This window comes from Arctopsyche grandis, chromosome 8, assembly GCF_051622035.1.
Source record: "Arctopsyche grandis isolate Sample6627 chromosome 8, ASM5162203v2, whole genome shotgun sequence".
In the NCBI taxonomy this organism is placed as follows: domain Eukaryota; kingdom Metazoa; phylum Arthropoda; class Insecta; order Trichoptera; family Hydropsychidae; genus Arctopsyche; species Arctopsyche grandis.
The window spans coordinates 12,911,089-12,937,720 of record NC_135362.1 but is presented as its reverse complement, the minus strand read 5'-3'; the positions used below and the strand labels follow the sequence as shown (position 1 = coordinate 12,937,720).

Below are 26,632 nucleotides of genomic sequence, written 5' to 3'. Positions count from 1 at the left end.
CATCGCATACAATCGCGCAGTAAATGTCAATATCGAAAAAAAATATTGAATGTGTAATAATTTGCGGGTGATTTTTTTCCCCGGTTATAATATTTGTTGAATTATTTACGAAATAAAATTCGGGTACATTTTTGAATTTTATTTGTGGGTTCGTGTGTGTGCGACGCCACTGTGTTACGCACAGATTTGATGGGCACAAATTGGCCATAATCGGCCGTCATTTGGCGGCCAACACCTGACCGGCTGCCGTTTTAACACCCGCACGTCACGTTAATTTATGCACCTGTCGATTTTACACTCAGATATCTTGCAAATATTTATTTCATTTGCGATAAAAAAAATTTGCCTTTCCCGTTTTTTGGTTATCGGATGCAGGACAATTAACGGCACATGCGAGTCAATTTTCGAAATATTTTCAAACGGGATGCTTAATAATAATTAATCGGATAGTAGCAGTTGAAATTTTGAATATATGTATGTACATATACATATAAAATTATTTCTATTATTTTTTGCGGAATGTGAAAAATAAATAATAAAATAAAAAAAAAATCACGTGTAGTCTCACCGTGATATAAAATTATGTTCAATTTCTATACCTATGCACGTGAATTTCAGGCGACTTTAAAAAGAAAAGCATTGAGTTTTTGTATTAAGAAAATCACATTTTTCAAAATGGATGAAGCTATTGTAAGTTTAGTTAAAGTTTGTAAGCTATATTAAATTTAGATTTAAAAATAGTTTTTGAGGCAGAAAATCTGTATAACTACCATCATAGATAAATTAAGTCAAAATTTTATTTCATAAACCCTTTTCTTGAACATAATCTGCTATACAACCATTCATCACCCAATAGTGGACGAAAACCTTTCCAGCACCCTTTCGTCTTTGTTTCGAGCAACTTTCACTCATCTCATCTTACAAATAGTTCTTATTTCATCCACCCATATCCTTTATGGCCTTCCTTGCACTCTTTGACATCCTCTCGGGTATTACATTCCAGCACTTATTTTGTCCACCTTTCGTCCATTCTTTTCAATCTCTTTATCTACTAAATCAACTACTCATAGATATCAGAAATTGTAATATTATACTGCGTACATACATATAATATAATATTATATATTGAAATTATTTGCTAAAACACATGTCTGAAGAAATTGCTGAATTTCTTATTGTGTCTGAATGTGTTATATTTAATTGAATTTTAATAAAAAAAATTTAAAATTCCATGTATTTCATGTGTGTCGTAACCATTTTTTTCTTTAGATTATTATTAACCGTTACGTAATTAAATTTACTGATTAGCATGCATCTCACGGACCTCTTGAAACCTTTCTTTGGGTTCCCTAGGGGTCCATGAATAACCAGTTAAAATATGTAGGAGGTTCAAATGAGAAATTGTGTATACATACATATATGGATATGTTTTATAACCATATATACAAACTGGTGTGGTTTGTTTTTCCATGAAAAAAAAATATACAACTACTAATCAAATTTGTGATTCGCCATTGTACGATTTGTATGTCGAGTAATTGAGCACTTTCCGCTCCATTTAGGCAACCGTCAATTAAGTGAGGGTTTTTGGTCTAAGTTTAAAAAAAAAAATTTGACAGCAGTTTAGGTTTAAACGGCGCAATGGTCGGAGGCTGAGGGCCAGTCAGTGCAAGAAGTGACCTCTTAGAGCTCATTTAATTGCCGTCTAGCTGTAGGGGGCGCAACGCCAAGATAAATCGGCCGCTGTTCATCTCATAGACATTTACAATACACCACTTAGCCCCAGAGAAGGAGTAGGAGGAAGAGTGAAGTGAAAAAAAAAGAAAAAAAACCCACTCTATACAACCCCCTCAGGCCTTTTTGGCGCTATCTAGAAAGGATGATACGACGAGTGCTTCTTTTGGGAGCTTTGTACGCAAGCACTCATTACAGATGCCATTCCGACAATTCAATAGGCTTTGATGTCACTATTCAATGAGTCAGTGATCCGATCGAAATTATTAAGCAGGATAGGGAAATAATAGACGTCGATAATTTGGAATTGTAGTGGGTCAACTGGTAGAAATCTATTGACGCATTGATAGGTGTTTTATCAAGTATGAACTTATTATATTATAGCGGCACTACTTTATTAAGGTAACGTGAAATAAATAAATTCAAAATACAATAGATAATAAAATATATTGTTCATATATTGACAGGCTCCGCGAAATACAAACATGATTCGTACTTTTTTGTAACGATTTGTAACGTAGAGATTAGGTGATTGGTGCTCGTCGACCACTGGTTTACTATCACTGATTACTTGATTTTGCGTTCACGCCGAAAAGGCCTCGACGTATGAACAAGCGATATACAACAGCCAATAAGGTCTCACAATCCATCGTCCAATGACCTCTTTGTGTTGAGAGCTCTTTGTTTTGGTCTGTGCCTCATTCGGAGTTGGTAGGCCGACGGATCAAGAGCAATAAACTCTGATAACGGAAATCCTTCTACACGTCCACGTTACAGTACTAATTGTTAACAAATAATTACCACTTCATAGAGGTTAAAATAATAAATAAAATATTATAGTTATATGTAGTCCATTCGCTGTAGGAAGTGCCTTACACCCCATCTCTACCAATAGAATTTCGCACGTATAATGTTATATTGTATACACGAAATACTATTTATTGGTCGAGAGGTGGTGTAAGGGACAGCATGTACGTTTTACCTATGTGAGTGACTTCCTACAGCGAGTGGACAATAATAAAGGCGAAAACACTAACAATTGTATTTAAAAAAAAAACCACGTGCCACATTCACCGCTGTGTGTTTTCGCCCTAATACTATATTTCTCGTTTGATGCCTTCTTAAGTTATAAGATCATACATTTCAAATGAATCTTCCACAAGATGTATTTCATAAAAACATTACATCGAATGAATGCACTAATGAGTATTAGTCTTCTTTAAAAAATCGAATTTCAATGTTGTATTAGATTTAAAAATTAAGTGTCTAGAAGCAAAAGCTCTTAAAGTAGTAGCTTTTAAACACATAATGGTGTAAAGATGCGTCGTAAAAGTAAAAGGACTCTTCGACGATAGCAGTTCGCGTGTTTCGCGTGAAATCATTAAATGCACACATCCTTGGGGATTTTGCACGAGACTCTTGCGCAATTTGCCAAAGTGGTTTAAACACCACCTACTTAACATACCCGTTCGACATGGCGTCGTCGCATTCAATCACTCACTTTATATACGTATTGCCACAAGAACCCTGTGGCGATTGTCGTCATTATTATGTCACCGTTTCGGACCCGTGGAATTTCAACGTCGTTTCACACTCGGCTAACATATGCGGAGGGTTTCGCGCATGTGAACTTATGCGAAGCTTTGGCGTCCCAATAAGCCGAATCGAGAACGTTTGTTGGTTTTAATTGTCGCCGTAAATCGTCTCGGTGTGGCTAATTCGGTGCTGATGTCTCATCTCGCGGAATGCAAGTAGTGCTTTCGCTTGAAGTTTATTGTGCGTTTAAGACTTATGTTTACGGTCGGTCGGGGGACATTAGCGAAATACCCGAATATCGCGTAAACTTGACTGATGGTCCCCGACGCGGTTTTGGGAATGCTCGAAATGCGGCTGGGCGTGGATGTGTGTGGCACCTGAGAAGACGCAAAGCATTAAGATTCTGGCTAGAGTCACAAAACTATTTTGATGGCCTGCCTAAATATATGTGTAAAGTAAGAAGCGGGAACATTTAGCAGCTGTTGAATTATTGGTTAATGCTCGCAGAAATATTTCGCGAGGGTGAGAAGAATCATTGGCGTGGAAGATGTAGTGAAAAAATAAGACGGACAATGGAAATGTATGAATCGTGTACAAAATCGGAAGATCGATGGTATTTTTGGGAGGACGAATTAAATATAGCTTGGTATACAGTGGATGGAGTCAATGCGAGTTTGGCATGGGATATTATTTCAGTAAGAAGAATGGTTATATTTATTTATAGATTAAAGTTGATATATGTAAGTAGAAAAATATTACTAATCATATGTTTATTTATTTATACGGGTTAAAACCATTTTTATTAAAACGACATACATATATTATCAAAATTGTACATAAGCATTATCTAAAGCCGTCGATCATCAAACATCATAGAGACAAATTTTTGTTGCATATTTGAATATCAACAAATTATTAGATGCTGTACACTCAAATTTTGAGAGAACCTATTGAATAGGATTGGCAATTTGCTAGATCCGTTTCCAATAAAATCAAACAAAAATTGGCAAACTCTGAAAGGAAACAATCGACACTGGCCAGCAAGAGAGTCAGGAATAGAACCCGTGACGACAAAATCGAAAGCATTAAATGCTAACCAACTGATCTACATTTTATAAAAAAAATATATTTTCCCATGATGCCAATACGGGTTGCCTTTGATATCCTATTGAAATGTATTTAAATAGTGATGACTAGAGATAGGCGCGACCGTGCTAACCATTGTCAATTTCAATGGCCTTTTTTTTTGCTTTCTATCTTTGTAGTTTGCCATTTTTCCTAGAAAATAGCACGGTCGCGCCGAGCTATAGTGATGATAGATTACAGGTAGGTAGGATTTCAACAATAAAATCAGATAAATTGGCGAACTCTGATAGAAAACGATCGACTTTTAGTCACAAATATCCAAGTCTGACCAGCAACACTGCATACATACTCGGAAGTTAATTATTTTCAGTCGAGGTTAACTCAGGGCTCAAACCCGGCAGCCTCTCGGTAGTTAGCATTAACGCACAATCGAGTTATGCTGCTGCCTACCAATATGTAAATCGGTTTTTTATAAATATTGGAGCGACATACTAGAAGTAGTTCGTTTTAGGTCTTTGAAGGACTTAAAATATTACTAAACAACGGATCAGACACTTAAGATGTAATTAGAGTGTGTAAAGTGTATTATTTACTCGGTTTGCATGCGATGGTCAAATATAAATCCTGACCATCATATCAGACCATTAATACCAGGGTGCGTTCATCAAGTAATGACCTTTTCGATTGACGTTCGACGTGGCAATAAAACTCCTTAATTGCGGCAGGCGTGTGTGTAATTAAAATATTTCGAACATATCACAATGGACGTGTTGGATAGTGGCCAGAACTTTGAATATATATACACGTAATAGTATGCATAGGTGGGTTTGTATGCATGTACCACTAGTGTTCCTTAATTGAGCAGTATCCATTAGCGCGTTCGAGATTACTTTTTATGCGTTGGCAAGTGACGAGCATTTTAAAATTTCGTGCTGAAATCGAAGCTCGGAAAAAAAGCTTTCAGTGTAGTGCATTAGTTAGTCTTTTATTTTTTTGCTTTTGGTCCGATATCAAAAGAGCGCGGTCATAATAATCGACGTGTGGTACTCTTTATTCTGGAAGTCTTCAACCCTCCCGTCTATTATGTCGATGTGCGTAATATTATAGAAATATGATATAAAGAAAATGTTTATTTGATTGATTGCTTTCAACTCAACAATATTTGATAAGTGAAGGATATCTTGAGAAACAGCAAAATTAAGTGACATTAAAGGAGGTACTGCTTTCAGTTTCTGAAAATTTGACCAAAAAGTCGTTTCATTTGTAAAGGCTCACCCCCATTTCCCAGGAAAAGATGGGCACGTTAGTATTGTGAACTGGTCGTTGCTTTTGCGCACATTTTAAGAGGATTGGGAGTGGGCTTTTATAAATAGAACGACCGTTATAAATATTTATCAAGATGGGATAAAACTGTGTTCAGTTTGTGTTTAAAATCTATATGTATATCATCATCATCATCATCTAGACACATACAGCCACTCAAAATCCACTGCTAGATGAAGGCTTCTCCAGCACGTTTAGATTCGTTTCTGTTCCCTTGTCTACAATTCGCCCATTCTTCTAGTTACGTGATCCGACTATTGCCATTTTAATCTTTTCACTCTCTCCACTAGATTCACTACGCTTGTCATACTTCCCACTCACGTATTCAGTTTTCTATGTATCTCTATGTATCTATAAAGCGTTCCATATTTTTTAGAACATTCAACTTTGTGTAGTTTTGTAAAACTAGGATTTAGTGTATTTGAACTAATGAATGCCGTTTTTAAATAAAAAAAGCCTGAAGAAGATCTTCGATCAATGTGCTTTACCAGTGATGATGTATGGATGTGAAACTTGAACATTGAACGTAAAGATGCTACACAAAGTCCAATGCAGTCAAAGAAGCATGGAGCTTAGCATAACGAGGAAAGACAGGAAGCGGAATATGTGGTTGAGAATTATGACAAAGGTAGTGGATATAGTGGAAAGAGTGTAGAGATTGAAATGGTAATGAGCGGACCATGTGGCTAGAAGAATGTACGAAAGGTGGACAAAATAAGTGCTAGAAGGTATCCGAGAGAATGCAGTAGGGTAAAAGGAAGACCGCAGGGAAGAGGGATAGACGATATTAGGAAAATGTGTTGGTTGAGATTTATGACATGGAAGCGTGTTTGAGACGAGTGGAAGCGTGTTGGAGAGGCCTCCATTCAGCAGTGGATGGTGAATGATGATGATGATATGAGAATTTACAAATTAAGTCGATTCTTTTTGTATTTTACAATTGACAGATAAGTTTTGAACTTGGACATATTTTTCATTCTCAGAACAAAGGTAAATCAAACGTCATTCCTGTATAAATACATTGTTTTAAATTGATCACCGGTTCTCGATGTATTTGTATATGTATGCTTTAACCCTGGGATCACATATGCAATCAAAAGTATAATGTAAGTCTATGGAAAAATATATGATATCAAATTTGAGACTGGAAAAAATTTAACAGATACAAATCAAATACCATTATAGTATATTTATATGTAGGCATATACGAGATGTGTAGACAATTGAATTATTTTATTATATAAAGCAGCCAAAAAAGTCATTATTTTTCTTTATATTCCAACATACATATCTGTGATTTATTTTCAGCATGGTAATATGTATGTAATATAAGATATACGTATTTTGCATTTTTAGAAGATAAAGTTGGCGACACGAGACGTCTACTTTTCCGGTGTTTTCGCTAGGGATTGACCAGTGGTCCGTGGGGTGGAATAGCGATATTGTATTTGAGGAGCCACTGGTGAGATTTATTGTTTAAAAGCTTTTCCCGGTTCCTTTTAGTGCGTTCCATCGGAGGTGACTGCCTGAGGAGGATGGGCGGGCGGGTGGGTGGGTGGGTGGTGCCGGGTGATCCATTACCCAGTCGTGTCTACCTAATGGTAGACGTTTAACTTACCCACTAAATCTGTTGAGGGGTTTGCTCGCTCAAGACGATGATAATGGCGACGACGAGGTATTTGCATGTAGCATTCCCATGCCGGAACGTTCCTTCGTTGCTTTACATATTTACGCGGGAATAATAAATAATTCGAGCGATTTGAAAAACGCGGATGCGATCGTTCAACGTTGTCGAGATTTTTCTCCGACATTTTTCTTCGGCGAGTGATGTGCGACGTGTCAACAAGTTGACTTGATTCGATTCTTATTACGTAAACAAAACTACAGGTGTGCTGGAGACGATTAGATTAGGCTGAATACATTACTGATTCGTAGTGATGGCAATCTAGTCCTGTGTAACGGGAGACAAGGCCAAGTAGCTGATATATACAAACATACATGTATGTATGTCATAATATATTGTTGCAAAGGGTGGGTTCAGGATTCAAATGAAAGGCCAAAGTCGCTTCATAGCATTTATTCAATGATTCCAGAGGTCCAAATTACACCACCGCTCACTCCAGAATAATTCATCTACCATGTGCACCTCCTTATAAAAGACAAGTTGCCCAGCATAGCATCACCGATCCGTTGGCGTGTCTTTGTCTAGGCACGTACATAGGTCTACCCACACTCGCCGCGTTTTGTGAGAACCCCAGCGTATCCTTTGTTCGCGCACTTATTGAGTACTTTTAGCCTAATCCGGGGTTTCTATTGTTCACCTACGAATTCACTTAGACAGTGGATGCTCTCTCCCATGTTCCCACGTTACAATATTATGGCTGAATTTTCAGATGAATTTTAATGCAAAATCTATCCAAAACAATCCTGATTACAATCTGTCTATGTATTTCTTTTGTTCTCATCCTATAAAAGCTATTGCTTGCCTAGGATTTATATATGTATGTAGAATTTCAAAATATTTGTATCCATACGTAGATCTATCCACAATCAAATCAATACCAAATTTTCAGCGTAATTTTATAGAGGGGAATGTATATTTGTTAAAAAAATAACACAATTGTTCAATTTATCAATAAATATAAGAAATATATAATATGTGCATATCTACGGAGCGTATACTCGGTGTGAAATGAATAAAAAATTGAACACAATTCTTAATGTACATACATAATATATTTATGTGTGTATAAATCATTCAGGAATGCCTTAGAATAAAACTCAATGGCTACACGTGTACAACCGAATGCTATTATACAATGGATTGTAATTTATACCTACACACTTACTGACCACATTCTTTAATAACATTATTAATATGCATATTTTTTGCACAAACGAGACAAGCAAAACACTCGACGTGCAAAAGCAATAATTATTTCATATGAATTTGAATATAAGTAGGTATAATTGGTATACTTACATTTGTGTTTTACTTGACCTATCACTAACTAACATCTCATTATCCGAAAACATGATGTTATCATTATGAAATTCCAACAGCGTATATGATATTCATACAGGCAGTTATATATTTAAATATTTATCAACATCGACAATTAGTGAGATATTTATTTTCATTTTGGTATATTTTATAATTGAAAATTGTAATCCATTCGATTTGATAATGAATTAATTGGATTTGATCGACAAGACTGCGTAAATTGGCAAAATCTATTCAAGAACGTCGATTTGATAGTCTTCTGGCACGAATTTTCAAATGTCAAATGATTTCGCTTTTTGATTTACCCTCGCAATGCGACTTTAAATGATACACATTTAAATGGTAATTAGAATTGGCTTTGTAACAATTGGTAGGATGATTGTGCGCGTCGCTCGGTCCCCCACTAATTAACAACGCAATCAATTTCTATTATTAATTAGAGCGATGTGCAAGCACCATTATATTTAACTTAGTTTTAATTAATAACTATTCGATTCGAGCGCTAATAACTAATTAAGTCGAAATACGTACATTTTATAAGCAAAAGTTCGCCACGTACGAACGTATCCAATTAAGGAGGCGTTCTGTGAACGGTGGCAATTAACTTGAAAACTTATCTTATTTAATAAAATTTAATTGGAACTATCGAAAATAATTAAACTGGAGGCATTCTGAGATGCGAGAAGATTTCTCATCGTGGCGTAACGTGTACATATGTATGTTTTTAATATTATATTTCAAATAAGTCCATGGTAAATGTAATTAAATTGCACCACGTACGGATATTGTTTAAGTACTTACTACGTGTAAGTTCCTCTTACTTTTATATATTGTATTAATTGCGACCGAACTTTGTACAATAATTCACCGGAATCTAGCAAAAGTTTTGTGCGAAGAGTAGGGAGTTTATAGGCTAAAACGGAACAAAATTGGCACAGGAATAATATTTTAAATTGAAGTATTTTACAGTTCTGAAAGTGATGTATGATCGTTGTTATGACTTGAAAAGTCCTCACGTCCAATGATTTTCCACTTTAATATGCGCAAGTAAATAACTGAAGCGAAGAGTTAAATTTTGAAATATTTTAACTTATTGTGCATATGTTTGTATGTAAAACTTTTCTCAATGTTATGTCCTGGCAAAAATGGAACAGATATAAAACGAACTCGTAGAACTCGTCCTAATAGAAAAATGTCAATTTTGTTCGTTATTTATGAATCATCTTATTCATATTTTGACGGTGGTGGATTCGTGGGGTGGGATATGATGGGTGGGGTTGTAGGATGTTAGCAGGATGCCAATAAAGCCTCATTTGTTATGTGGGGGTGTTCCAGCGTTAATATCGCAAGGAAGGACCCAGCCAATATTGGACCTCTGTGAAATAATGCCAATCTCTAAACTTTTCTGAGGATGCGACGAAACTTTCAGTCTTTCAATATATCATTTCATTTTCGATATATATATACATACATATATATACGGACATGTATACTTGAAGAGTTAACAATATCGCGCCCGTATTTCATTTTGATCAAATTTCAAATTCAGAATTGCAGGGAATGATTTGATTTCTGTTTTAAGCTGCTAAGGTGAGACACAATCGCCATAACCGACATATTGTTTTCACGCTTAAGTATGGGGTTTTTTTTACCCAAAGTGACAAATAACGCGGTGTGAACGCACCCCACGGATCGCTCTTCAAACTTCAATAAGACGCTCTCCCCCTTACTCCAGACGGCCAGGGGTTGCCAAGGGGTGGTTCGCGGTCAAACGCACACTGTGCCGAATATTGAATATTTGACGGAAAGCCAACACGCCCCGCTGAATACTAAAAATATTAAAACCAAAGAAAACCGTTCGAAAAGTTTATACGGTCCTAACCAAACTGAACAGTCCGATTTTATTCACGGCGAGCGCTCGCTCCTCTTCACAGTTCTACTATTTTCTTTATGTGCCGATTTTCATCCAGTCGGATATTTGTCGGGTACTAGTGGACTTTCGCTATTCACACCTATATACTATATTATAGATTTTTACCACTATTTTTTAATAATGGATATTTTAATTCGAACGTAGTCGCTTTGATAAAAAAAATTGTATCTGTCGTACGTAAAACATATTTTCAGCATATGTTTGAACATATTTTGAATACTCATTTTAAAAAGGATATTATATGAATTGGAAGGGCTTCGAGAAAAAATTCAAAAATATATGAGATTGAGAAGAATTAATATCTCCACATTTATGAGGAGAATAATGAGAGGTGATCTAATTGAAGTTAACAAAATTATAAATAACCATTGAAATTGTTTTATGATTAATCTCCTGACGTTTAGTAAAAATATCATCTAAGAGGTTTTTGACTCCAAAAAGATATTTCTTACACAAATATTAGAGATTTCTTGTTTAAAATACATAGAGAGGTTAAAAATTTGGAATAGTCTACCGAAAGAATTATTAATTTCTAAAATCTAAGGCTTTTTTTAATAAACAATGATGATTTTCTTAAAATTAATGGGTTTTTGTAGTTCTTCTATTTTGATAAATTCTTATTGTGTGTTTATTACATTTTTTTTTATAGAATTGACAAACCATTATTAAAATTGGTCTCAACTATTTTTTTAAAATAAATAAATAAAAATGTAATGTGAGAATGGGGAGCTGTGAGAAAATTGTATTTATTATTGTGTGGGAGGAATAAGGGGAAGAGGCAAATCTTCAACATCAGATCTAGCAAAAGGCCCTTTGTATTGGGAAAGTAACATCAACTAGAATATGACATATCATATGTTTGTATCATAATGTAGGCCATTGTGGCGCATTAGGTTCTTCCTGTAAAGCGACAATGGTCCAAAACTACTATAAATATATAAATAAATAAAATAATAGCAGTTTCTGTGATAAACAATTTTTTTGATTCGAATTTGATAACTTCTGATATTGCAGGTAAATCTGATTATGGATTAGAACCGACGTCATTTTAAGAATATTCGGACTTAACACACTACAATTATTAGTTTACTAAATTATAACAATATAAATTAAATATATAAAGTAAAATATTTGTTACTATCGTATGCATAAATGTACAGTTTTTAATTTAGAACTATGAAATTTGGTATACATGTATCTTTAACATATTTGGAAGGTGTTAAAGTCTTATATTTCAAATTTCATTCAAAAACTTCTGGAAAAGTTCTATTTTCAATATTTTTATTTTGAATACACCAAATTTTAGTCTATACAAGAAACGCTGGGTACTTCGCCTAGCTGTGCATATGTATTTATATTCAGGATATACGATATTTGAAGTTTGAAGTTTAGAATGTTATAATTTTACTATATGTTATGCATGTACATATTTATATGAAAAAATGTTTATAATTGCCGGCAAGCTGATAGATTACATTTCCCACAAGTTGAGTGTATTTGTCGAACCATAATAACAAAAAGCGGTTTAATAAAATGATCTAAAAAACAATTTTGAATCTGAGTGACGTATGACGAAAAGCTAATATTTCATTATCGGCCCATTTGACGTGTCGGCGAGGGTGAGTTTGTGGGAGGCTGAGGGGTGGGTGGGTGGTAAGTTTCATTCACATGTTGGCACAGTCTTGCGCGTCCTCAATATCACACATCAGCTGCCCATAAATCAAATCCGCATAAGTATGCGGGAGAAGGGCCCTCTACCCCCCCCACTCCAGAACTTCCCAGTCCCTCTCGCCCTCCCAGTGCGAACGAGACAGTCTGTATGAAACCAATAATTCAAGTTGCTGACAGAACGAAACAGCTTCAATATAACGAACGACATATCACCGGAGGACATATTAAATTTTGCCAATATACCACCTCCCACCCCCGTCTTCTCTTCCCATCATCCCTTGCGTCCTGACCTAGCATGCCTGTGCACGCTTCGGTATGTCGGACACTTTGGGTTTACGTGGGTAGGTAGGATAAGCACGCCTCTTCTATAATAAGTCAACTTTGACTAGAATTTAATATCGATTATCAGTATCGTTGCTTTCATTCGGATTTGTCGGAATGTGTGATACGACGTGTGAGATAAACAGCTGGAGTGGATAATCTTTTCAATTTTTTTAAAAATAGTATCAGTTCTAGTAATGCAAAATGAATTTTTATCACTATTATGTATTTTATCACTCTTCGTGTAGCACAAGTGAAGAGGTTCAAATACTGGTGGGAAAATTAAAATTCATCCGATATTCATGATGATTTCGATGTTTTGTTGCTCGTATATTTTGGAAGATTATAAAAATTCAAATCAATTGTATTTTGTCAGAAATTGCCGATTATGTATTTAATAATTGTTGAGATGGATACAAAATTGAAAATTTTAACAATCTTACTCACTGAAATCAATATCTATTTTCAATTTTCATTCCTTCTGCTTCAGAAAGCAAATGGAGAAAACCTTTCCAAAGAAAACTTCACAAAATGTGAAATAGTAAAAATGTTACAGAAGTTCACTACATACATATTAAATCGAGTATGTATATAAGTTTTGGAGTTGAATTTTTATCAAATTACTAAATAATGTTAAAAATATTTGTATACATAGAACTAGTTCCACTGTAAAAAGGGTTTTAGAATTATATCAGCTTGTTTTTATATATTATAAAGCAACTTTAGTATAGATTGGCAGATTAATATGGCAGAAAGAAAGGTTGACGGACTATTGGCCGAATGAACAATTGGTCGACGGATACTAGGCCGACGGACACTTGGCCGAAAGGACTTAAGACCAACGGTCATTTAGTCGAATGAAATTGTTAATTTATCAAAAATATCAAATTTGTTTTTTTATATTCTGTATTTGTATCTGTTTTCGGTGAGTTTTGAGTAATTTCGATACCCAATTGGTCAAATGTCCATCGGGCTAACGTCCGCCAGCCAAGTGTCCATTCGGCCTCAAGTCTGCGCACGGAAAGAAAGAATATGCTTCAAATTGGAAAATCACAATTCCTGTTATATAATATTTTACTTGTGTTTTCATGTTAGAACAAGGTCGTTATCTTTTGTGGATAGTTGTGAGTAAAATTTAAAAAAATCTAGGCAAAGTTATATGTTATATTATATTCAATATATGAGCCTTTATATTTGAAAGTGGCGGAAGTTCAATTTTCAGTTCAAACGTATTACATTTCTCAAAATGAAGAAATGTGAACTTTTGCCAATTTCAAATATAACGGCTCATATATATGTACATAGGTGATAACATTAGGATTACATAGCTTCGGTAGTATCACATTGTGGTTCTATTGTGAGGGGATTCTAAATAGTACACCCCCCCCCCCTTTTTCCACCCACTTTTCCTCATCTTCCCCTCCTCCTTTCACCCGTCGAGCCACCCGTCCACTTTGACCCCTCATTTACCCCCCACTCACCCTTTCGTCTCTCCCTTAGTTGCCTCGTCACCCTCCAATAGCCGTGGCGGCTAATGAAAAACTACTGCGAAACTTTCAGCGCGCCGTTCCGGATTTTTAATTTCCTGCCCGCGCCCGCCGGAACCCGCTTTTCATTTTGCAGAAGAAGGACTCGTCAACTGGTGGTCCGCGGACCGGACGCCAACTAACGAAGAAACGTACTGAAAATATCGGCAATACAAACCCAAATGGGGATAATCGGGAAGTGCGATTTGTATGTAAAGTTGGAAGCTATACTTACATATATAACCATAACAATATCTGACGTAGAACTATCCCTATTCGTTTTGGTACAATTTACCAATGGTCACAATATGGGGGCGATGTGTATTGTTTTTTAATACAATGATGAATTGGAATTAAAATATTTGATTGATCAGTAACGCATGTACATATGTATATATACGACTTTTGGTAATACCGGTACTACAAAATAGACTATTAGTTGTATCGTAATATAATAAATTCAATTTTATGTTAGTTGAATTGTTTTGAATTTAGAAGAAATCGTTGTTTCGACTAGTTTGTATAGTTGTCCAGTCGAAGTATAGTCGAAGAATCAGCCAACACTCAACACTATTTTCGACCTGCTATTCAAAGGAGCCGCTAAGTGTATCATAAATTTAAAAGCAAAGGTAAAGTATGCTGAAAATATTTTATTAATAATTATACAAAAGTGTAGGGATTTCAAAAAGAGGATATACTGTTTCATCGACTTTGAAAAAGCATTTGATAGAGTGGAACATGACAAATTAATCCATGCACTAAACCAAACTGGGATAGATGCAAAGGATATTGCCCTTTTGAAGAACCTATATTGGATCCAATCTGTTGTCGTGAAGGTTGAAGACTTGGAAACTGAAAAATTAGAAATTAGTCGAGGGGTATGGCAGGGAGTGTATTGTCGCCCATGCTCTTCAATCTGTATTCGGAAATGGTGTTCAACCAGGCAGTCGATAGTCGAATAGGAGTAAAAATAGACGGCGAAATTATAAATAATATCCGTTTCGCTGATGATACGGCAATATTGACTGAGAGTGCCGAGTGACCGCAATTGATCATTCATGTAAAAAATGTGGTCTGTCTATTAATATCGACAAGACAAAATCAATGGTCAATGTAAAGAAAAAACGGATCCACTAAACCTGAGTGTGCGCGGACAAATGATTGAAGAGGTCGAACAATACAAATACCTAGGAGCAATGATCAATACGGACGTCAGTTCCGAAATGGAGATAAGAAGAAGGATCGAAATAGTAAGAAATGCCTTCGGCAGCATGAAAAAAGTTTTGTGTTGTTGTCTATGAAATTGCGCTTAAGAGTCCTGCACTCCTATGTTTGGTCGATTTTGCTGTACGGATGCGAAACGTGGACGCTGTTAGTGGCATCTATGAACAGGATAGAGTCCTTTGAAATGTGGTGTTACCGGAGGATGCTAAAGATCTCGTGGAAGGAGCATGTAAGAAACGAAATAGTCCTCCAGCTTCTTCATAAAAAGAGAGAGGTTTTTGACACGGTGAAGCGCCGTAAGATGGAATACTTTGGCCACATTATTCGCGGCCCCAAATATCGCCTTCTACAAACAATCATAGAAGGGAAAATAGAAGGCAAACGGTGGCTTGGGAGAAATAAGCTCTCTTGGCTCCGGAACATCAGGTCATGGATGGGACTCGGTCTCGAAAAGTTATTTCGGCTTGCCCATGATAGGGAAGAATTCGCACGGGCCATAAACGATGTCTGCCCATGGTAGTCGCCTACGTCCGAATACGGATTCGGCATTAGAAGAAGAAGAAGATTTTATTAAAATTTATTGCACTATTTTTTTAAATAAATAAAAACCGGTGGATACATTTACTAGCAGTAGTGGATTTTTTTTTGGCGGCACTAACAAATGTTGATATTTTTGAAAACTATGTATTGTGAATTGTCAGAAGCAGAATTGTGTCAAAGCTATAAGAAAAATTTATGAAATCATTATATGTGTAAAAGCAAATATCGCTTTGGGACAACCTTTAACGGTACCATGGAGAATATATTTTTTTATTGTATTTGAAATTGTTGTAATTATCTGTAATTCAACTTATTTTTTTCTGTGCGTATTAATTACACTGTCGTTCAATCGTATGAACATGTACTTTTACTATGATCTGATCGATTTAAAGAGTCGTTGGCTACCCCTGACGTTAATCCTGAGTGGCGGCGCCCGTCCATAATCCGCCGCCCCCACAATTGGGGGTCGCGCGGTGTTAATTACGACCGACGTTTCCATTCGTACGGATTTATTTACGGCTTCGCGTAATTGAACACAGCGTTTGATTCAGCGCGCGAACCACCGTACGGCCAAAATATTAAACGACCGCGAACCACTGCACGAATTTTAATATCCGCATACATACATACATATGTATGAAAAATATTAAAAATAAACAATTCATATCGTTTCTTGATATTGCGTTGTTACATATGTATATGTAATACTCACCAGTATCGGGTAAGCGTTCACTTTCAGTGAAGTTATGTTTCACGTTTATGGTGGACGCGTGCTTTGACGATCAACCGTCATGCGATAACTATTCCTTTGATCTTTTACACGTTTTCGTCATAAAGTCTGGTCGTTAGTTATAATAGTTAAAAAATCCATATTAAAATTCTGAATATTACCCAAGTTATTTGCAAAGTTGAATTTACACAGCTTTACTGTCGGTATGTATGTGGTCATTCCATTCATTAAGGTCCACTTCAATGATGCGCAAGTTACATAGGTTCTTGCACTGACAATCATTTATGCGCATCTTTTCTGAGGACAGAGGGTAGGCCTTTATATGTAGATGGAAGAATTTACACGTATGTATTTAAAAAAAAAAACATACTAAATAAGTTCTTATTTTTTTAAATTATTATATTTTAAATTGTATACTTTATATACTGAATTTATTTTTATTTTTTTTATTAACCTTGCACACTAGTCTAATAGATCGCTATAAAGCAACGAGTGCACAAATTAAGAACAAAAAATTCTTACAATAAACATGGCTAAATTATTGGTTAACAGTCAATAGCCAAATTAGCATGTAAAACAGCCAAATTAGCAGTTAAGTGATTAGTGTTAAATAGCTCACCATCCCTAATAGAAGGATGAGACCAGGTCTCAGTGATGGCAATGATGTCGAAATCATTTAAAATAATGGATACATTATTTAAGAGCTTGTGCGTAACTACCGAAAAACTTCTGTTTGGAGGTCGCCCGGGCTGAGCGAAAAAACCATCTTCTAACTAAATGTTAAATAAACTTTCTATATTTGTAAACTTATTTTTATAGAAAGATTCGACTGTCCTGACATATTCGATACATTGGTGATCTGCATGTTCGGGTATGTGTTAAAAATTGGGTGTGTGTTCACAAGAACACATCATTTAGGTCGTCCAATAAACTCAACTGGCATTTAAATAAATACTACATGGTTATAAAAAACTCATGTCATTTATAAGCTGACAGGTAAGGTGACTGATTCCACATTGGTCATATTCTTATGAGCATTTTAAGTTTAAATATTTTTGAAAGGTATGATTACTTATTTTGTACGTGCGGAATATGATATGTTTAGTAATCTTTTGAATCAATTCCGTTATCCGGAAACTAATCGTTCCGTGTAAAAGAAATCTCGTATCAAATTAAAGGAAGTGCACTTGGATTTGTATCCAAGATTGATTTCACCGTTGCACATACATTTGTTGTTTTGGATCGACGAAGTGTTCTTCCACCTCATCGGTCTTCGCCACCCATTCCTCTGGGGGGTAGTGGCTCTTTCTCACGGTGGGAGAAGAAAGAGCCCCACCCTTAGGGGGTGCAGCGCCTGTGGGGCGAAAGGGGGTGGGGTTGTGCCCCGGGGACACTTTCATTATTAAAAAAGTACGGTGAGTCGCTGTCGGCGGGAACGGGCGCCGCCGCCGCGACTTTTTTAATTAAAAATTACGAAATTGATATAAAACCAGCCCTGGCCCGGCTGCGCGATGTATGTTGTCAACACTGTAATGACCGGCCGTTAAATTAAAATTTGATTTACAATATTAAAAAAGTTCGGTGCAGTGGAGTCTGGCGCCTTAGCGGACTAACGACGTCGCAGACCATTACCGCCTCACAACCCGCCTCAGATGCTTTTAACTCCCTTCCAATTCTTTTCCAGATCTAGGGCACTTTTTTGTTTAATTGAAGTCATTTTATATTGTTGAATTAGAGAGTGCCATTAAAGAGACATCAACGCGCGTTGGGTTCTAGCCCTAAGTTCTTGTTCTCGTATCGATGGTGTCGGAGGTATAAAGGATGGGTGGTGTTTCACCTCCTACCTACTCCCCTTTCTCTCACCCCACCTTCACTACGTCTCCACGTCAAAACTTCTTAATACGTTTTCCGTGACGCAAGCGAAATTGAAGAAAACCCATATTCGGAGCGCCGCACTTCCCAAACATAGATTAAAAGTTTAGTGCTCTCAAATTGGTCTTCCTATATTGAAACAATTACCAGAGATCCGTAAGTAATACCGCATATTCCAAATGGATACGGAGTAGAAGTTTCAATATAATAAAAAAAATGAAACACACCTCTTAATGCAGTCGCATAAATTGTAGACAGATTTAAATGATTGAAATTGATATCGGGGTAAATGTATTGAAAGACAATGTGGGAAAGTTTGAATGGTAACAAACAAAATGTAAAAAGAGTAAGATACATACTGATTAAATATGTAATTTTTTACATGGATCAAATCTGCATACGTATGTAGTTTGAGTACACATTTCATCGTCTGAGATATCACTGAAACATGTAACAGTTTATCCAAATTGCTAACGCGTATTTAAGTGAGACCCTTTCGAGGAGTGAATTGAAAATCGAGCCAATTTAGAACGAAGGGGGAGTCGGGTAGAGAAAGGGTGAGGTCGGGAGCGCTGTTAAATGAAACAAAACTTGGGTAATTTTGATTTTTAATAAGGCCAGAACCAATTTTGGCGCGTCGTAAAGTTCCGCGTGTATCGCGTTACTCGATTTGGGACGGCCGGATTAGGGAGCGAGGGGGGAGCCAGTCGTCTGGGTTGAGTTTGGTTTCCCAGGAAGCTTTCAGGAAAGGGCGGGGTGGGATTGGGTAGGGGTGAAAGGGGGAGGGATGTGGCGCTTCGCCCCCCTAATGGGATTGTCTTGTACGGATGATTACAATGAAGCACTCCGCCAGGGGTTCCGCGATGACGGAGAGTGGCGCTCATACGACGGACCACCGTGAGACCAGGGGTATCCAAGCTTTCACGATAAGTTTAGATTTTCTTATTTTGCACTTTGGGTTGTTTTCATATCTAACCCGTTTGTTACCAGTATATTTTATGGGTTTTCAGTCTGGCGAACCTCTTTATGTTCACTAGAGCAGCGAGCTGTTTGAATTATATTAGTATATGAATAGGTAACCATACATACATATAGGCAAATTCATAGAAAACACAACTTTAAAGTGACTCTTCACGTGGAGTTTTTCCAGTAGACCAGTCAGAATCTAACGGATTTTAAATCACCAGCAACTAATATGCCAACAGATAAAGATGTTGCTCACAGTACAATCCGAACAAGTCTTTAAATAATCCAAAAATATTATTAAATGATGGTTCAAGAATTATGCGTAAAAAATTGCGTTTTAAGTATGATAATGTAGCGTGGACGTACAGAGGGGTTTTGTACAGACGTACAGACGTACAGAGGGGTTTGGGATCGGAGTGAAAGACGCAGTAGTAGTGACTTCCCAGCTCCGAATGAACCACGTACCAAAACCGCCTAATATTTATACCCCAGTGTGTACACTCAACACAGAAAGATCATTGGATGAGGTAGTAGTAATCCATCCAGGAAGCATGGAACAAACCGCCGAATATTTGTACGCAGCATGTACAGTACAGATAGATGATTGGTCGATGGGTCACGTGACCTTATTGGCTGTTGTTTACAGCTTGTCATCTATACAATAGGTTTTTGTGCTCTTTTTCCTATTATGCCGTACATTAACATTAGCATAATATAATACTATGATTACTAACCAAATTAAATTAAATTGTAAAATAGAAAATGATCAGTAGATCAGTAGCTATTAAAATACATAGATATATGTAAGATGTATTTTGAACATAATTTCGTAATAATAAACGCATTTGAAAATCAAATCAAAACAATACGTAATGATGAAGGAATTTTTTTTTGGGAATTATAATTTTTTGTCGAACAAAACATTAATGAAGGGCTTTGTTCCTTGGTTTCAATCGTAGACTTTGTCATAGCTCTGTAACTAACGATACTACGAAATACTTGTCTTCTGTGAATGCTTTTTGTCTGCTGTGACCTTTTTTGTATTATGCTAATTAAGTCAAAATAATTGAAATACCTATATAACAGTTGATGCATGATGGTTTCCATCACAAAAATATTTTATAGTGGATAGTTGTATATATAATGACTATTTGTATTGCTATTCAAAATCAGTGGCGATATTGATATCGGCAAAGGGTTAAATCAGGAGAAGTGCTCACAACGAGAAAAGAAGGCAAAGTGAATGAAAATGGGTTGTTCGGAGGGGATGGAGTCTGGGAGATGGCTTGTGGGCCTGGGAGGCGCCTTAACTCCACTGGGGCAGTGGCGCGAAATAAAATTTATGGCCCCTCTCTCCTCTTAAAACAATATTGAAGGGCCTGCGGAGGCCGCAGCCGCCAGCCTCTACTATGATTGGATTTCCCGTGACGTAAGGACTTTAGAGGAAAATAAATTTTCGGATGAGATTCGCAGATTTGGCCCGCTTTAAAGATTGCACACGTACGATAGCAGTAATAATAAATAATATATATATATATATATATATATATATATATATATATATATATATATATATATATATATATATATATATATATATATATATATATATATATATATATATATACATGTGTATGTGAGTAAATTCCGGGCGTGAAGGGGTTGTACGGGGGCGGTGGCATCTCGTCAACATCCAATCTCCGAATGTGGTAGAGTTGCCGGCATGCAAATACCGACGTGTGGTTGACAAAAAGTAGATATCGTCTCTCGTGCCAATTTCCTCCCGGAGGAAATAGCCCGTCGGGGTAGGGGTTGAAGGGGTGAAGGACTGAAAATTAGGTGGGCGCTCACTACAAATAGTAACCGATCCATTCCAGTTGGTTCGCAAAACTCACATGTGCGAATATGGAAATTGTAGAATATACATATACATAAATCGAAATATATATTCAATTATTTTCGATGCTAACTTTTGACTTGGAAATCAATCAATAAATTAAGGATAGAATAGGAAGAATATGAAGGTTGTTGGTTGTATTTGGCCATTGGATGGTAGATCGAATATTAATAAAAATTATGATTTTTTAAATACAGGCATCCTTATGTATATATGTAGGTACATACATATGTACACATATGTATGTGTCGCAGTGAAATTATATTTCAAGTGAAAATGTATTTTCACTAACGTTTCAGTGAAATCATAACCAGTTACATTTTCAGGGTTGGTTTTATTAATTGAAGATTAGATCGTTAGGGTAGGTATTATTTAAGGGTTAGGATAGGTTAGGTTAAGTAAGGGTTGGTTCTATTCATTTAATATTGGGTTGTAAGGTTTAATTTATAGAGTTAAACATTGTAAATTCATTATTTGATACATTTTCACTGCTTGAATATGCTTTCACTGTAACATATGCATGATATGTATATGAATAGGTAATGATGTAGTTTTATTCGAGTTTAGAATGGACACCCTATAACTTCTGTAAAGATTTAAAAAACCAAATCTTTAAAATAAATCATCATCGTTTACAGTCATTCAACATCTAGTGTTGGATGAAGGCCTCTCCAACACACATCGTCTTTGTTTTGCGCAACTATCATCCATCGTATCGCATACTTTTTCTAATTTCGTCTGCTAATCTTTCTTACGGCCTTCCTTACACCCTTTTACATTCTCTTAGGTACCATTCCTCTGTCCACCTTTCATCCATTCTTCTCGCTACATTACCTGCCCATAACTATTTCAATAAATTTGTAAAATAGCATTTTAACAATGAAATCAGATAAATGGGATGGGAAATGATCAAATTGGAGTCACAAATATCTAACTCTGACCAGCAGCGATATAGATTATATCGAGGTCAACTCACAGAATGGAACCCGGCAACCTCTCGGTGTTTAGCATTAATGTAACCACCTTATAATGCTGCTGGCTAGTAAATCTAATCAATTATATCAAAAGTACAAAACGATACAAAATTGTCAATTTCAACATCAGACATGATTACGGTTTATAATCATAATAATAACAAATGGCATATCTGCAGCTTCGGTGGTTGAGCGAACGCAAAAAAAGCGCTCGTAAAAAAATATCTATTCGGAAAATTCAGCCCTTTTAAGTGTTTCGATATAAAAATTTTCCACTCGCTTTCACCGGGACATAAAATTACGTTTTATGACTAACGTGCATAGAAGCATATACACACACAAACACATTTACCTATATGATATATGTACATATATTTATATCGAGCAGGTCGTATAACTTGTATATACGTTATTTATATTTATATCGATCAAATTAATTCGAAGCGTGTAAACATCGCTTAATTTCACGCCACTGTATTTATTAAGGGTTGTGCGACAGGGCGAGCGAAAGTTGTATTCTCGCACATCCAGGGGTGTATTGTGTCGAGAATACACACGAAATACATAGGTATATGTGTGTGTGTGTATGTGTGGAACTCGTTTACTCAACATTTTATTGCATATTGAAAACGACACCTAAGGGCTTCTGGGGAAGAGGGATGTCGGAGAAATACATCTTAGATTTAAAAGCTTCTTGCGGAGCACAGACAACGTGGATGGACGTGTTCAGGGCCGGTTCAGATTTTCTAAAGATTGGACTCCATTAGATTGATTGGAATCGACCGTCACTTTGCATTACTTGAGCAGTATACATATGTATATATGTATGTGGAAAGTTCTTGCTAATAATGGAACGTTTTACGAGTCGGGTTCAAATTGAATTTTCCCATTATCGTCAACGATAAATTAGGTTGAATTGGATGAGAGTTTGTTTTGTTTTTGTCGAATTTAGATCATAAATAAATATTGTTCGAGTGTGTGGTGCCAAAGTCTTCGAGTGGTTGGGATGATCGTATAATATTGTTGCGGAGTTGAAGGTTCAAGGGTCATGAAAGACTACTGTTTATTGCTGCTTGAGAGATGACTCAATGGATAATGACCCAGTGAATGTTTTCGCACATCTCTCACTAATGTTGTGTAAGAGATGTGTGAGATGATTAGACATGTCAAGATGAAAGTGAAAGCGTACCGTATTTACAGTACATACATATGTATGTACATTATAGGTTTATTCCAACAGCTTTTGATACAGATATCGTTGTCTCTTTCATACATATTTTTTACAAGCTTCTTCTATGTTTCTCTTGTTAGTTTTGTAACGAAAAGATTAAGTGATTTATTCTCGTCGACCACTTACTAGCACTAATCACCTGGTTGCGCGTTCGCGCCAAAAAGGCCTCGGCGTATAAGCGAGCCGCATACAACAACCAATAAGGTCTCACGACCCATCGACCAATGATCTATCTGTGCTCTATACGCTATGTAGATTTGGTAGATTTGGCAGATTTGTAGATTCGGCAGATTTGTTCCCTGCTTCATTCGGAACTGGCTAACAACAATAAATTACCTCTATCACTACTCGCAGCGTCTTTCACTAAGATTTCGAAAAACCCCTCTACACATCTACGCTACAGTATTTATAGCTTATTTTTAAGTTCGAGTATACAGCATTATAGAAAAAAAGCTTAAAAACCTATTTATATAGTGCACTTAATGAAGTTATAGGTAGATTATGGAAGTTTATTTTTAACTTTAGTCAAGTAAATCAACGGGCGCTTAAACTAGAAGTTCTATCTTCAACATTCAATTTTATAACTTTCACTCTTAGTTTGACATATCAACTTGCATAGTTTGTACACATTTGTCATACTTACATGAAGCCGAAGTTTTGACAAAGAAGGATGCGCTAGTAAACCTTTGTAAATGTCGCGTAAGTTGAAAAGTGATCACAGAGTTATAGTTGAGATTCTTTTTTGCAGATGAATAGATGATTGTAATAAATCAGTCAAAATATTGTATCGTTGACGTGTTGAGGGGTTTTTAAGATCGGGATGAAAATCGGGGTAGTTTATTGTGGTCGACCACCCAGCTCGGAATGAAGCACGGAACAAAACCGACGAATATTAATACACAACGTGTACTTTTAGCACTGAGAGGCCATTGGTCGATGGATCGCGAGATCTGATTGGCTGTTGTACATAGCTTGTTCATACGTCGAGGCCTTTTTGGCGCGAGCGTGCGATCAAGCGATTGGTGATGGTAAACCAGTGGTCTACGATCACCAATTACCTAATCTCTACGTAAAAATACCCAGGTCGTATTTTCTCACAATCACGATATGTAGTTAAAGTTAAAAATTACAATGATAAATGCAACTAATTACACATGTACATATGTATATTAGAGCAATTATTCGGTTGGTAAGTATGGTAGGTTTATTTAAATGAAATATATTTTGTTTTTATATATTTTTTGTGAAAGCTAAATATGTACATATATAATATTAAAGATTTTGTTTTGTATTGAAAATTTTTGGGTTTAGCCTTTAAAATTTAATGCAAATAATGATAATAAAAGTCTGGCGCGTAAGTGGAATGAAAAATTTACTACGTAAAATTTATAGTCCAATAAATATAACGAAATCACGCTTCATACCCGTAGTAGATACGACTACGTATTGAAAGGAAAAAATGAAAATGTTTTTAATAGTTTCTTAAAAAGTCTTGTTTATTGGGCCGGTAGGGGCGAATCTTATTTACGACGCAACCCGGTGTAAAATCAGTTGTGTGGCCAGTGGCGGCGCACAATTATTTCGCCGAGAGCATATTTCACTTCCTTACGGCATTATTAAGCCTGAAAGGTTTCGACGCGGGACCCCCTTTGAAAGTGTATATCCCGGGGAAAATTCGCGTAAAAGCTTTGAAAGCTCGCCAAAGCGCCCCCTCCCCCTTACCTTCCGGAAAGAACGGGCTTTCGTTCATTGTAGTGTGTGCGGTGGCGGGCCAATCGATCCGAAAGCCTTAATCATGGCCATTCACGGCCAAAATCGATCGCGTAATTGAACCGTAAGTATACTGCCTTTCAAACGTTCTGTCCCGCCGGGATTTTGTATACGAATTTTAAAATATGTCCGCTATGTGATACGTTGTTGCGAGTTGCAGCGTGTGAGGACAATTTTTCGGGGCGATCAAAAGATTTAATAAAATTCGGATTAGTTATGCGAAAGGCCGATTTTGTGAAGCCACACACAAAAGGATGTATAATACGATACTTATTAATATATGAATTTTTTTTTGAAAATATAAGACTCGCGTTATTAAATAATACATATGTATATATATATAAACAGGAATACTGATTTTTTCTCATGAAGGTTATTGTTATGGTTTGCAATAGTAAAAGAGGCGTATTTTCTTCCATTGAAAAAGGTTGCTATACATGAGCACATTCAATATATGTACATATTTACAATTATTGTTCAATAATGCAGTTAAAATGTACACATATTTATTATATTTAAAATTAGGTCAATAGAATTTTTGAAATACGCTTTCGTGAGGTCAAAACTGAGTACAAATAATTGAAAAAAAAAAAACTACTAAAATGCATTAGATTGGAGGATTTTTGGAACACATTATTGAAAAGAATATTATTAATTAATCTAAAAATCTAAAATACTGTATTGATTTTTGGGCTTTTTTAATTTTCATCGATTGAAAAAATCTATATAGATATACTACATACTCAATATGTATGTAAGTATTTACAAATATTTCGCAATAATATATATACACATTTACAATGAATATACATACATATGGCTATTTCTTATTTTTAAAATCGGCCCAATAGATTTTTATATATGCCCTCTTGAGGTGAAAACAGTGTACAAATCATTTAAAAATATCTATTAAAACTCTTTTGAAATGTATTAGAATGCAAGATTTGTGGAACACATTATTGATAAGATATATTAATAAATTAAATGATTTTTGCGCTTTAGAATTGAAAGTTTTTAAAATTTAAATTTATGTATGTAGATGAAAATTTTTACTAAATTATTTGGTTTATTTCAGTAGCTTAATATTATTGAATTCATATTAGCTTTCTTATTTGATTTGTGTTTGTATAATACATATAATATGTATAGATAGCATTATTATGTGTAGTATGTATTTTAAAGGGTAACAATTTAAATGGTAATTTTTTTCAATAAATGGTCAGTAACTTTTACGTATTTTAAGTATTTTTTGACGAACAGATAATATTCAGGTGTTAAAAGAGTCTTTTTCCAA

At 35.8% G+C, this 26,632-nt stretch overlaps 1 protein-coding gene across 2 annotated transcripts in view; it reads right to left on the bottom strand.

Moving 5' to 3' along the window:
• LOC143916007 (LIM domain only protein 3-like) overlaps positions 1 to 26,632 on the bottom strand; it is a 121,760-nt gene that overhangs the window by 9,026 nt on the left and 86,102 nt on the right. The gene's annotated exons all lie outside the window — the stretch shown is intronic.